This window comes from Drosophila sulfurigaster, chromosome X (genome assembly GCF_023558435.1).
Source record: "Drosophila sulfurigaster albostrigata strain 15112-1811.04 chromosome X, ASM2355843v2, whole genome shotgun sequence".
NCBI classification, from domain to species: domain Eukaryota; kingdom Metazoa; phylum Arthropoda; class Insecta; order Diptera; family Drosophilidae; genus Drosophila; species Drosophila sulfurigaster.
In genome coordinates, this window is record NC_084885.1 from 30,410,728 (window position 1) to 30,426,361 (window position 15,634).

General features: G+C 38.4%; 2 protein-coding genes across 18 annotated transcripts in view; both read left to right on the forward strand.

Annotated features, from left to right (window-relative positions):
- The window catches only part of LOC133847888 (26S proteasome regulatory subunit 10B), a 91,841-nt gene extending 86,471 nt beyond the window's left edge, over positions 1–5,370 (forward strand). The window contains exon 6 of the mRNA XM_062283176.1: positions 5,353–5,370. The gene's annotated coding sequence lies outside the window, so the exon portion shown is untranslated. The remainder of the gene's footprint in view (positions 1–5,352) is intronic.
- LOC133847879 (small conductance calcium-activated potassium channel protein) overlaps positions 1–15,634 on the forward strand; it is a 98,441-nt gene that overhangs the window by 35,122 nt on the left and 47,685 nt on the right. The window lies entirely within an intron of this gene.

The following is a 15,634-nucleotide window of genomic DNA, read 5'->3' on the forward strand; positions in this document are numbered from 1 at the left end:
CAAAAACTATTTTAGGCATAGTATTTTTAAACATATACGATAAAAAGTAAAATAGTGCGGTATTCACTTTTTCAAAGGTTATATGTGGTATATTGATACTGTACTACAATCAAAATATAGTATATCTGATCGTAAGCAAATTTTCAGGAATTTTAAATACCAGTGTTATTATTGTATTGAAAAAAAAAAAATTGACGCTCTAGCTTCAAAACTATGCTTGTTAATCGATTTTTGTCGTTGTGCGTGGGCGAAAGTGGGCGTGGCAAAATTTTTAAATAAACTTGATCGACGTGCAAACATAATAAATGCTGTCGAGAAAAAATTGTATCTCAATCTCTTATAGTCTCTGAGATCTAGGTGTTCGTATGAACGGACTGACAGACAGACGAGTAGAAATATATATATAATATCGGATCGAAGTTGCTGCCTTCTGCCACAAATTTATATTACCCTTCTACTCTCTGTTTAGCGGGTATAAAAAAAAAAGTAGAGGATGAGAAAAACGCGCCGCGTTCTGTGTTCCTCAACTAAAACTGGGGCTATTCCAAGTTATTTTCATCCAAAGCATCTGCAGAAAAATCAACAACAACAACTAAACACATACACAAATAGAGAGATGAGCGCGTAAACCAAAATAACAATGGGAAAGCATTTTGTACCCCTTGGCGTAGAGAATATTCAATGCTCTACTTGAACTATTTTTTATCGCTTCGCTTCGCATCGCATCGCTAATCCAGCCAGCATTATGGCCAAGGGCATTCCAAAGACCCTAAACGCCCTTTTCAAGTGTTTTTATTATTTCTCTTTGTTCATATTTATTTGATTTGGAAAGTGTGTATTTGTTCTTTTTAATACATCAAATTTATAATGATGTCTTCGTGTTCATATTTAACAAATTTTGTGTGAAAACTTGAGTATTTAATTAAATGAAAATCATCATTTATTTCATCGCTATAAATTATGCGAATTCCTGAACTAAAGTATATAATTCTTAATAATATTAATGTGCAAAATGTTGACTAGCTAATTGATATGCTAATTAAATAAAAACTTAAATTTTTGAATTGGGAATTTTCTCTTTAAGTAGAACATTTTTATTTGAAATTATTTCGACAAAAATTATTGTTTCTAAAAAATTCGGACAATTTAATCAATTGCTAAGGCCTCAAATTCCTTACTCTATAAAATATGTTAATCTTGATTGTAAACAATTTAAATAATGTGATAAATTACTAAAAAGAAAAACTACATAACTTGGAACCAAGGAATTAATTTATTTTACTGCGGCGCATTCCAAATATCATTAACTTGTGTGTTTTAGTTGCAGTACTTTAAATAAATATAATTTACAGTGGAAACTCGGAAAGTCTAAGCAATAAAGTTTTCTTATTGTTAAAATATGTTAAAGTAGATTGCTTTCAATTTAAATGATGCGATAAATAAAAGGAATATTTAAAAAAGTGAAATTATTTATTTAGGTGATTCCAAATTTCATCAACATGTGTGTTTTAGTTGCGAAAAAATTGCGTTAACTTTGGCATTATTTCTCAACTTTTTCGATTTGTGCTTTGAGAGACAAAAAAAAAAGAACTGAGTTTATAATCTTTTAGTGTTTTGAAGTAGAAGCAATAAAACAACTCAAAAATATAAAATGCGAAATATAAACAGGAAATGTTAAAAGTCATCTCAGCAAATGTAAAATGGAAATGAAAAACAATTGAACTTTTAATGCAATGCAATTAAGACGAGCGAGAGCAATTGCTAGAAAAGTTTATGGCTAAGAAGTGTTGATGATGATGATGAAATAAGTTAAATTAATTATGTATTGATTATTGATATTCGAAATGCAATTGAATGAAATATTTGGAATAAAAGGGTATTAAATATGTATGTGTGGAAAATACTCGTATTTAAACACACAAACACAAACACAGAAAGAAGCAATGATTGTATCTATATTCATTTTTGTATTTGTATCTGAATTGCTATCGAAAACAAATGCCCATAAATACTTCGAGACTATAATATAGAAAATGTATAGTGGAACATCCTCCTTTTCCCCTTCCCCTTCCCCATCCCCTTCCTCTTCCTCCTCCCATCCTCCTTCTGCTTTGTTCATTGTCTTTGATATATTGTTTAGAGTGCTGCTGGCATATGACCTAATCGATTTGCCGCGAAGTCATCTCTATTAGTGATTGCGATACATACACAATAACACATCGAAGGGGGCCCACTAGGCGTATACTCATTCTCATTAAATGCAATAAAAACAAAGCGAAAGGCAAAGAGAAAAATGAAATACTCGAAATAAAATTACTTGAAGCACCTGCGACTCGAGTCTCCGAAATTGAGATTGCGATTGGGATTGGGGGATTGTGTTGTTGTTTTTTTTTTGGAGGGGAGGTGAGCATTAAGACTGTGTGTGCCACCAAATAAAACCTGACAAATCCCCCAGTTAACTCAACTTGACTAATGAAATCCACAATTTCGAGCCTCCACTTTTTCGCTTTCACTTTCGTTTTCGTTTCTTTTTTTGAGGTCAGGGTCAGTTTGGTGTTGTTATTTTTTTTTTGGTTCGTTCTCGTTTTTTGGGTGCTTAAGAGGTGTGGAAAGTTTGAATAGCCAACACTTCTTCTAACCCTAAGGGGGTGGGTGAAGTAGTGAGTGAAGGGTGAGTGAATTGGGGCGTTAGCTCGTCTAGCGGTACATTGTCAATTACTTGAGCATTTCCTGGCTTTCCACTCGCAAAAGCAAACAAGTTCTCTCTCTCTCTCTCTCTCTCTGTCGTCACCTTTGACTTGACTTGCTTTCGAGTTTAGTTTGAGTTGAGTTGACTTGAAAATCGATTGCGCTGCCAACGCTGGCAACGTGAGTCAAGTCAACAACAGAAGCAGCAGCAACGTCGTCGTAAACGAAACAAACTCCAAATTGTGTGTTAAACGGACCGCAAATTCCCTTGGCATTTTATTGTTGTTATAATAAATTGCATTACGCTTCGCATTCTTTTCGTCTCCTGCCCTTAATACCCTTTTTGACCCATACACACACGCACACACACGCACACACGCACACAGAGGCGCTCACATAACACTCACGTGGCAAGCCATCAAGTTGTCAAGTGCAGAACAACAACAATGTTATGCTGCCTCTTCTCTCTCTCTCCCTCTCTCTTTTCGACTTGTCAACATAACAGCGGCACATGTTAACAGTAACAGCGCATGTCGTGATCGCACACTGTTAAACAACAGATCTGCCGCACTTAACAGTGTCGTATTCTGTAAACGCCAAGCACACACTGTTAAGCTTCAACTCAGACTGTTATTAACATAAGAGCAGCTTAACAGTGTTCTACTACATAACAGACTGTTAATTGACATATTTGTACTGCAGAAAATATTCCCCATACACTCATTAAGTATACGCGCCGTATAACTGAATTAAATTTAAATAAACTGAAAAAAGGGTGGAAGTTTTTTAAAATAATTGAGAATAATAAAAATTAAATGTTAATGCATTGAATGTAAAATATTTATTTAGAAATACAAGTGAACTAATAATAAAATAGATTCTATATTTCTTATAAGCTTATTTATTTAATTTTTTATTAGTGCAGTTTTATTTTCATAAGAGTATTATACATTTAATGCACATAAATTATTCGATGAACTGCTTTCTTTGTGTTATACAATACAATTTTTTTAATATTTTAATATTAATATTGTAAATTGCATTGTATATTATATTTGTTTTAATGTTTATTATTACACTTATGCAAATTTGGTAAATTTAAAGTTTTTATTTTAAATATCTAATATCTGGTTTAATTAAATATCTAATATGTAAATTAGATATATTTCTGCATATATTTTCTTAACGTTCGCTTTAATTATTTTCTTGGTATTTAATTTATTTATTTATTATGCAGCGAAATTACCTGCTAGAGAATGAAAAGAGCATAGAAACAATAATTGAGCCTTGAAATTTATTACACATAAATTTGCCATACAATGAAATAAATATATTCAATTGATTCTCATGTTTAGATATTAAGTATACGTTCCGCCTTTCTGCGAATTTGTACGCAAGCGGTGGAAATAGAAATGTTATCAACAGCTTTGTTTTTAAGTCAACAACATTGATTGCTGTTGTTGTTGTTGTTGTTGTTGTTATTGTTATTGCAACGTAATTTAAAGCGAAAGCGAAACGTCAACAAAAGTGAGATACAAAAATTTGATAAATTCGAAATGATGGCGAGAACAATATATCACATTATAATTATCAATATTTGTATCAACAATATTGTTGCAAAGCCATAAATAAAGCGCGGATGATAGACTCGCCCTCTCTCTCTCTCTCTCTCTCTCTCTCTCTCTCTCTCTCTGCTCTGCCTCTCTCTCTTTCTCGCTCTCTGGGCAATTTGAAGACTCAATGAACTTTCACCTTCTACTTCTTGTCGTAATGTATGAAAAGCGAGCTGGTCAAGCATGATATATTACCAGCCACGATTGCAGATTCTCGAGCAATTTAGCCAACTTTAATTAATGGCATATGAGTTAAGCCAACGTTCCAGTTCAGTTCAGTTCGCTGTTCGCCTTTCGTTCGAGTTCGAGTTCTTACACCAAGCAAAACATTTCTGGCCTTCTTTTTCCGGCCGTCTGGCTGTCTGTCCGTCCATCGCTTTGAACACTTTGATCTCAGCGACTTTAAGAGTTAGCGATATGAAATTTATTGTGCATAAAGTGTAATTGTTTAGCGTGTTCTAGACCTTGGCCACGCCTCTCTACGCCCACTTAAAGAGAAGCTGTACTAATTGAGCTTAGAATAAACTTTTTATGACGATGGTCACACTTTTTAGAATTTACCTTTTATGGCCACAGTTAGTTTATATATTAAATAACGTTGGTCACACTTTTTCAATTGTTTTTTTTTTGTTGTGCTGCATTAGCCACGCCTCTCTACGCCCACTCAAATAGTAAAACTTGAAATGGTGGACTTGGACCTTTTCAAAACTTTTCTCTGTTTGTCTGTCCATCGGTTTGAAGACTTTGATCTCAGCGAGTTTTAGAGTCAGCCGCATGAAACGTGTAAAAGTTTAGCTTGTTATAGAACTTGACCACGCCTCTCTACGTCTACTTACATTGAAGTTATACTAATTGAGCTTATAATGTACCTTTTATGGTCACATTTTATCTTTAATAACATTGGTTACACTTTTTGAATAGTTTTTGTTGCATTAGTCCACTTAAATAGAAGCTATAATAATCGGGCTTAGAATGCACTTTTTATGGCCACAGTTAGTTTACTTTTAATAACGTTGGTCACACTTTTTGAATAGTTTTTTCGTTGTGTTGCGTTAACCACGCCTCTCTACGCCCACTCATTTGAATGAGTTCTATTTTAGAACATATACAAGTTGAGCTTAGAATGTACTTTTTAAAGCCACAGTTAATTGGCGTTGGTCACACTTTTTCAATAGTTCAATGAATTATATTTAGAGTATATACAAACTGAGCTTAGAATGTACTTTTTTAAGCCACATTTAGTCAGCGTTGGTCACACTTTTTCAATAGTTTTTTGCGTTGTGTTGTTCTTTGCCAGTTTTGTTTTCGTTGTCTTTGCTTTTGGCTCTATTTAACTGCAGTTTTTTGAGGCCTTGGCTAAGTTTATATTTCGTTGTGTGTCTTTAGTGTTGTGTTGTGTGTTGTGTTGTGCTGGGCAGCGCATGAATTATCGATGCAAGTAAATGTGGGCGACATGTGTGCGTTATAAGCAAACACCTTCTTCGCTTCAGTGTTGTGCCATGCCATATTTAGCCGATGATAAATTTTATATGCGCCTGCGGTGGCGACAAGCGGCCACCAGAGAGAGACAGAGACAGACAGAGAGAGAGAGTGAGAGTGAGAGTGAGAGAGAGAGTGCGAATCGAATCCCAGTTACAGAGCGATGGGAATGAGCATTTCAGCTGCTCCTGCTCCTGCTGCTGCTGCTGTTGAAATATTTAAGGCGTTTGCGTTAACGCGACGCGACGCAACTCGAAAGCGAGCGACGCCCGTTCAATTGCAGCACAACCCACCAGCAACTGACCATTGTCCTGCTCCTCCTCCCCTCCTCCGGCTCTTTCTGCTCATTCTTCTGCCTCATTGCCTCATTGACCCATCTGCCTGTATTGCCATGCATATTGAAGTCTGACCCTGACTGCGTTATTTAAGTGGGCAACTGAGACGCCGACGACTCGCCACGAATGTGGGTAATTGGGAACGGGAACGGGAGCGGGAGGCATTGGCAGTGGAATCCAGGTGGCAGGTGGCCTCAATGGCCAATAACTTATTGCTGCAACACGGGCCTCGTTATCCGTGTCCGAGTCCGAGAATTATGCGCTGCAAAATAGTCCAAAGAACTTTTGAAAATTTAATGATAATGGGCTGGTGCACACTATATATATATGTATATATAGTGTAGTATCTGCCATATCTGGCTCTCACATATCCATTATCCATGGTAGCATCCATAATGTATGAAGCAAGCGTATTTAAACGTTTTTCGAGCGCTTCGCTTATTTGATTCCCTTCCGGGTTTCGAGTATGACTCATATACACAATATTCCATTTACTGCCTCAATAATTCAATTGCGATTGTAATAAAACCCCATTTTTAACGAATTCCTAATGATTGTCTTCATCATCTACCTTCAAATAATCATCTCTTTCAATAAAAATGTTGTGTTAAATGAACTAATTGTTCAGTTGATCACTGCAATTGAACTAAAATAGTTCATAATCTTGGTTCCACAGTGAACTGGTTTGTTCATTGGAACTAATGCGGACTAATCGTTCATAATCTCGGAACTGGTTTGCTCATTGGAACTAATGCGTTCTAATCGTTCATCTTCTGATCACTGCAGTTGAACTAAAATAGTTGTTAATTGGAACTAATGCCGACTAATCGTTTTTAGTGCTTATCGTTTTTAATCGATAGCCAGAATGCAGCCAATAATTTTGTTGCTCCTGTTTTCTTTTGATTACAAGCAGCAAACTTATGGCTCAATTTGGAAAGCATTTTGCCTGCAATTAAGTAGCATTTTGTGTCTATGCCAACTGGCAGGATGGCTTAGAGCATGGCCTAATCCCAAAACGCTCGCAGAGCAATGGCCCCAAAAATGTATCGAACTAGGCAAACTGCTGTCAGAGCTGCCAACGGACGATAAGACGAGCAAGAGAGAGAGGGAGAGATGGTGATTGTGGGAGTTGGAAGGGAAATGAGAGGAGAGGAGAGGACAGGGACTACAAACGGCTGACAAATGCATAAAGTTTTCATTTTCATGATTTATTCAAAATCTGACATGACAACATTTTGACTATCTGTCGTTTTGCGTTGACATTTCCATTTGATATTTGGGTCGCCAAACGGTGTGCGCTGCATTGTTGCACTGTGCCACACACACACACACATACACAGACGAGAGTCTGCAATGTCTCCTGTTGACAATTTGTGTCCAATTGAATGTTGCTCAAAGGCAAAAGCATTTGTGTGACTTGCTTAATGATAGGTAGCAAATTAAAGCAAAGGGCGTGTGAGCGGGACAACTAGAGTTTTAGGGAGTGGGGAAGTGTGTACAACTAGTAGTACTATAGTTGGAGTGGGTGAGCTGCTGCTGGATGCCCTTGGGCTGCTCTTTCAGTTTGAGAGATGCCACTTTGCACATCCATCAGCTGTTGTTTGTTGCCAGGCAAATCCATTTGCAAGTTCATCATCGTCAGCGCAAGACGATGAAGAAGAAGAAGGTGAAGAAGGGGTGGGGAGCTGGAGATGCATTCGCCAAAGCGAGAGTTAAACTCACACACACGCGCAACGTGACATACTCTCAAGCATACATATGTGAGCAACTAAAAAAATATTGCTGAACAACGTGACTAGGACAACGACAATTGCCGATGACAAAGCAAACGCGCAGCAGAAGCAGCGCAGCTAAACTTTCCGATTGAGATTCAGTGTGAAGCTGCCAAGTGCGGTGTATGCGGAAGGTGATGGGGTGGGGGAGGGGGATGGAAGATGGGGGAGTGCCAAAGCGAGGGCGAGGCGTGTTTTTGACTGTGGCAGCCAGCAAGGAGCCAGTGCCTGGCACCTTACGCAAATCGGCGCTTGCCAATGCGCAGGACCAAGCGAAGGACGCACAAACTCAACTCGAAATGCAAAAGACAGGCACTCCCACTCCCCTGGCCACCACCCCCCTCCACTCTTCGCCATTCCTGATTTCTTCTATAGCTGGTGCTGCTTCTTCTTCTTCGTTTTCTACACCTCTTGTTGGCTGCTGCTTCTTCTTCTTCTTTGTATTTCTACTTTATTTGTTTTGATTTGATTTTTAGCAAATGGCAACGCCAGGCACCAAATAAATATACCAATACAATATATATTACATATTTGTTGGTATATTGAATATTGGTGTGTTTGTGTGTGCGTGTGTATCAAATAGATTTAGTTGTGTAAAGGATTAACTTGTAAAGTTCAATTTTGATTTTCGTATCGCGTGCCAGGCACGAATTATGTTTAGATCAAGCTCAAAAGCTCAAAGTTCACTTTTCAGAGACAGCAGCGACAGCAACAACAATAAGAACAAGCTTCTGGCACGCCAAAGCGCTATCAGGCGGCATTTTGTCTACTCTCTGGTGTGGGTGTTATTGTTGTTGTTGTTGTTGTTGTTGCTAACGCTGCCATCACTGTCGCCACTGCTGCTGCTGCTTTGGCTCTGCCGATGCCGATGCCGCGGCTTCTGTTCCTCTTCGTCGTCGGCTTCGCTATTGTGTTTGTTGTTGTTGTCGCTGCGAGTGTAAGTGTACCCAGTTTGCCAGTTGCCAGTTGCCAGTTACCGTTTTGTTCACCCAAAAACAAAGGCGCACAACAGGGATGGCGATACCCAGGCAGACCAGACCCAGCCACCAAGCGTAAGCGAGCACGAGCACACAGAAGTGAGCCTGAGAACAAGAGCCGAGAGAGACACGCGCAGCAGTGAGAGAGCGCCGAGCACACATATTAAGCAAAAGAGAGCGGACAACACTCACACACACACACACACACACATATACACATTCACACGTCTAAGACAATGTCAATTCATAATTGTCAAAAAAAATGCCACACAAGGAAATGAAAAGCGAAAAAAAATGGCAAGCGCGCCGCCACCAGAAAAAAAGGCCAAATAAATGAATTTTGCAGTCAAAGCGGAGATCAGCAAGCGGCGCCACAAATCAAGTGTGCAAAAACCAAAAAAGGCAGCAGCTGATGTTGATGGGGCAGCTGCGGCATTGAGAGACACGGAGCCTCGCCCCATTTTTTTGTTGTTTTTTTTGTGTTTTGGCGCAAAGCAAGCAAATGCATAGCAGCAACAACAACGTGTTGGCAACATTTGAGTTGGAGTTGGAATCGGAGTTGGAGTTGGAGTTAGAGTCGGAATTGGAGCCGGAACTTGTGCTTTAGCCGGGCGCGCGCTCACTTTCGTTTTGCAGAGGTGTGTGTGCGTGTCTGTGTGTGTGTGTGTGTCGGTGTGTGGGAGTGAGCGACTTACGCGATGTATATCCCCCGCCCTGTCTGTCTGTCTGACGGTCGCTTCGTCGCTTGGTCGGTTGTACCGTTTATTCGGTCGGTCGCGTCGCGTCGCTTCGTCGGTCATTCGGTCGTATTGTGTTCGTCTTCTCGTGTGTAGAGTCTCGTTTCGCATAGCTCGTATTGTGGTCGAGTTAATTCGAACTTGCTCGTCATCGTCCTCATCGGCGTCGTCGTCGTCGTCGTCGTTGTTGTTGTCGGCATCGTCGTTGGGCGTCCTCTACGAAAGTTGTGCATGGTTGTCGTCGTTGCCGCTGCTGCCGTCGTCGTTGTCGTTGTCGCCGACGTCGGCGTTGCCAGTTTGCCGTTGCCGTTGCCAATTGCCAGTTAAGATTCAGTCTGTATTGTGTTTACACCCATGGCTGACGTAGCAAGCGCAGAGCTCCATTAAAATACACACACTTACTTATTATGTACTTACAATAAAACAATAAAAATCTAAGCAAATCTACATACAACAACAACAAACGAGGCTAAAAGCACCAATAATTCTATCAATCGCAATCAAACTTAACCAAATTAAAAACGCCAAAACAAATAAAAAGAAAAGCAAAAAAAAAAGAACCACACACACCAAAGCCAAAAAGAATATACGAAAAACTACTTAAATGAAGAACAACTAAACAACTAAAATAACAACAACAAGCGAATTTCATCTGTTTTCTTTTCACATTTTTTTTCAAGTGCGCGTGTGTTTGTGTCTCTGTGAGTGTGTGTGTGCGAGCGAGAGTCCATCAAATGTGTCCAGCGTCTGATTGTGTGCATGCTGTATGTGTGTGTGTGTGTGTGTGAGTGCGTGTGTGCGTGCCTGCGTTTGCGTGTGTGTGTGTGCGTGTGATTAAAGAGGCACCAGCAATAACAAAAACCAACAAAAAAAAAAGCAAAAAAGTAGAAAAAACGTGAAAAAGGAAGAAATTTCGATTCGTAATTCGTTTTCAATTCTTAAGCAGCCGAAAAGCGTAAGCAGAACAATTAAAATTCCAACAAAATACAAGAAACAACAGCAACAACAAGAACAAGAAGCAGCGGCAGCAGTAAAGGAAAATAAAACAACAACAACAACAAAAACGGCAGCAGCGAAGAGAAGAGCAGACGGAACACACACACAAGCACACACACATACACGGACAGCAGCAGCACTATGAGAGGCGAAACGATACGACGGATGTTCCAATGCGCTACCGCTTCAATGTCGTAAACAACAGGAAGAAACGCAAAGGGCACCCCGCGCAACCCCCCCTCCGCCGCTCGCCGAAGCAAGCGACGCGCAGCAACAACATCGAGGCATACACAAAAAAGTACGCTAACTAAAACTCTTAACTCTAAATTTCATATTCTCAATCTTTAACTCTTCAAACACACACTCTGAACACTGAACTAACTCCAAGCTCCAAGTGAACTGATATTCAATTTGACTAACTCCACAAATGCAAGTTCACACCTTGGAGTAGTTCACTCACATATCAACTAGCAATTGTCCACCAGGCGCTAGTGTCTATCGCTAGTGTCATAACAATTAGCTATGCGTCAAGTTCAACCTTATCGCTATCGTGTGCTTATCAACGCCTATTTTTATGCACTGTGCCAAAAAGAAAAGAAAAAAAAACTTTTGCCAGCTTCTCTTGTTTTTCGTACAATTTGTGTGCGTTTTTTAGTGAGGCAGGCAAACCGGTTGGGCACAGCAAAGAGAAAAAACTGCTTCATCAAGCCGGTTTCAGTGGCAGTTGCCAGTTTCCGGCTTGTTGATTGACATTTCCGCAACTCTTGTGTGTGTTGTGTTGTGTGGTCTTGTAGACTGAGCTAGAGAGGAGGTGTGTGAGTGTGTGTGTGTTTTTGTGGGTTGTTGGTCGCCTTGTTGTCACATGTTTCTGTCGTTGCCGGCAGATTGTTTTTGTTGCAAAAACACACAACTTTGCCACACAGCATCTCAATAGCTTATGCAACTCGCTAGCTTTGATAAACAGAGCGCACATGAAGTGCAGGGAAGTCTGCCTCCTACTGCGCGCTCGTTATGTAAGGCTTATGTATGTAACACACACACACACATACATCTGACAGATAACAACAACAACAACAACAAAGCCGTGAAGTGAGCAGCGAAACGTGAAAAACTCACTAAACAAAAAATAAAGAAATAAGTAAAAAAAAAAGTAATGTGTGTGTGTGTGTAGGTACAACGTTGCGTATGCGTTACGCTGCCTTTGCTTTGCACGTTGCGTATACGTCATGTTGCCATAAAGTATGCAACGCATAATCATAATTGTTATGAAATGTGTTAAGGGCTCTGATTTGCTTCACCTTCCCCACACACACACACAATTTGTGTTCTCTCGTAAATTATTAAAAATGCAGAAAAAAATATTGTACCTTTAACTAAAAAAGTTTGCGCCGGCTTCATTTAAAAGTTTGGGTATATATATATATATATTTTTTTTTTTGTTACGCCAGCTAAAAAGCCGTATATAAGCCTTAAGGGTAGCACAAAACTTTCCCGGCCACTTTTTCTCCGAAAGTTCAAGTTGAATTTTGTGTGCTGTGTGCGAGTGTTTCTTTTTTTTTTTTTTGTATGTTTGGGATGGAAGGGGATCAAAACTATGGCAGCCATAGATTTGTGGAGCAAGTGTACTTGAGATTGTTAATTATAAACACAAATTTCGTTTTAATCAGACACGCATTAATGTGCGGAAAATCAGCTGGCAGCATAATTAGGCTGCTATTTTTATGCGCTGGATTTATTTTCAACCTCAACCTTAACGAATGCCTGATTGCATTATAATCGTAACTGAAGAAGGCTTTTGTAGATTCCTTATAAGTGATGATTATTACTATTATTAGACTTGAGTTTCATTATTATTATAATAACGACGGTCTATTTTATACAATTCTTGCATAAATATATCATTCAATTGAAGTGAATAATTTATGTGAGGATGTTAAGCATATTTAATAATGCCAAGCAACTGCCAAGCACGCCATTCACATTCGTCTTTCTTTAATATTTAAATACGTTGAAATTGAGTTTAATACTAGGTGAGAGGTGCATTGACTTGAATTTCTTTCTTTTGTCGATGACTAAGAGAGTGCAATCTGTTCTAATTTGTTGTTGTGTATTGACCCCACTGTTATGAGTAATTATAATGATATTGTTTAATTGTTTGATATTCTCTGTGGCGCTATATCAACTATTGGTAATCAATCATGGTTGTCATTTGCTGTTAGCCAGACTGTAATTAGTTGTCGGTGACAAACGGAGACTCTCTCTTCTCTCAGCCTTAAACCCTAAATAATTGTCAATGTTTGTCCTTAAACTCAGTTTTCACATAGACTAGACAGTCGTCCTTTTTCTCGTTCCCCTCTGCCCATTTTTTGTTCAGCTCCGCCTCTTGATTCGATTGCTGTCACATGTCAACTGTGCTTCGAGCACTTACCTACCTGCAATTGCAATTGCACTGCCAACTGCTTCTGGCATTTTCATAAAGTTATTGGCACAATTGTCGATGGTCGACGCTCGTCGGTCGTTGGACTTCACTTGACAAACGACTTGTGTTTGCGTGGTTGCTTCCTCATTCCTCCACACACGCATTTATTCAAGCGGAACGTGCATTTTTTTCACATTCACATTCATTCACTATTATCATCAATTTCACCCTTCAATTACTCTGTTCTGCAGATACAAATAGAAGGTGCATTATAATGTCCCCCAAGCTTTCCAACTTCAACTTCGATTTAGAGTTGTTTGCCCCTGATATTGATTTGTTGTGCTATATTCGCTTATTGCATCACATAAAATCTAATATACTTAAACTCTTTTTCAAACAAAACATTTTCTCTCTTTAATGCTTAAATGAACTTTTATAGAACTCTCTAGCTTTGTTATTGTATTGCTCAAATATTCAATTTTTTCTAATTTAATTTTCACTTTTCTTACTATTTTAACATTATTTAAGTATTTAAAGAACTGCAAAGTTTCTATTTTGAAATCTCTCCCGAGATATGGAAATCGTTGAGTTCTTAATTCTATTTTGAGAATTAACCTTTTCTACCTAATAAGAAAGGAAATCAAGAAAGTGCTTAACAAAGTGAAGCTGAATTTATGTATTTAAAATAGTTGTAAAAATCTTTCAAATATACCAAAACATACTAAAATTACATTTGGTATGCTACTTCATTCAATTTGAAGATTTCCAATTGTTTATATTAAAAACAAATATACCACAAAAAATCTAAGATTATACCAACAACTATATTCGGTATTTAAATATACTACCACCTTCAATTTGTTACTTTCTAGTTGTATATATTACCAAATATCGTAATAATCGTTCAAAAATACCAAACCAATATACCAAAAGACTAAATTTATACCAAATACTATAATTGGTATGTAGATTCAATTCGTTTCTTTCTATTTGTTTTTATTACGAATAAAAATATACATAGGTAATACCTAACGAATATACCAAAAAAAATACTGAAACTATACCAGAACCTATATTTAGCATGTATATATACAGGTTCATTCAATTTGATGCTTTCTATTTGTTTATATCGAAAACGAATATACCAAAAAAAATACTACAATTATACCAACAACTATATTTGGTATTTCGATATACTACCAAATGAAATTTATATTACGTTCTATTTGTTTATACTACAAATAATCGTTGTAATGTTTGAAGTATACTAAATTTGTATACCAAAAAATACTAAAGTTATACCAAATACTACATTTGGTATATAATTATAGTACTTCATACAACATAGTGCTTTTTACTTGTAAACTACAAAATAGAACTCAATCTTAGAGGAAAATAAAATAAGCTTTATTGAAGTTTACATTCGTTGCTTTAATTGTCTGCTGTTGAACTATTCGGAGCTCATTCTTTGAGTTGGAATATTTACTCGATGGCTTTTCAGTTTTGAGAACTGTAAAAAAGACATAAGGAAAGGCATTCGCAAGCATTTTGAAAGCGTTTTCTATCCGAGTGCAGTTTAATGTTTTTTTGCGTCCAGTTGCACAAAGGATCAAAATGTCGAGTGTCCAACACGATAAATGGACTTGAGGGCAAAAAGTGAGCAAGAGTCGTAACTGCGTGCGCGTCTTTGACGCGTGTCCTTTCCACATAGTAGTAGTAATAGTTGGTGGATGGTTAGCTCTAATGTGGCCAGCACACACACAAACACACACACATACAGACACCGACACACATTCCTTAACACAAAAGAGGCCGACCATCAATAGATGGCGCCACAAGACTCTCTGTTGTCGACTAATCTGCATACGTGTTTGTTTCCTCCTCCTTCTCCTTCTCTGCCCCTGTCTCCCCTCTCCTTCTGCTCATCTCTCTTCGCAACTCATTTTTGTGCGCGTTTCATTTCGTTTCGTTCGTTTCGTTTAAAATGTGTGTGGCAAGCCATTGTGCACGTGTCCAGGCCTCTCTATTCATATAGTATGTATTTATATGGTATATATATATATACTAAATATACATACATATATACCATAGGCAGAGGCGCTTTTCTACAGCTCATTGAGTGCGCAGAGTCACGAGCCGTCTAAACGGTTTTTGATATTCTTTTGGCCAAACAAAGTGGAGAGAGAGACAGAGTGACAGAGAGAGGGAGAGAGAGAAAGGCTGTTGTGACTTGTATGTAAATAGAAAATTCCCCAAAGTTGTGTGTTGTTCTAGTTGCTATTGTTCTTGTTGTTAGCACGTGGCCCTGACCGCATGTCCAATTTAAGCCAAATTCGAGTCGAGTCGAGTCGAGTCGAATCGAATCGAATCGAATCGAATCGAGTCTCATTCGTCGATCGAATCGACCCCAGCAAATCATTGTAATTGAAACGAAATTGGCCAGCGAGATTGTGTAATTGAACACTTGAAGAGGCAGCTCTCCTCTCCTCCTTTTCCTCTCTTATTCGCGCTCTCTCTGTCTTGCTCTTTTCCTCCCTGTGGCTGTCAATAATTTCTTTTTTTTTTGTGCGCACTCATATTCGAGGTATTCCTATGAAGATAATTGAGCAAGCTTGCGG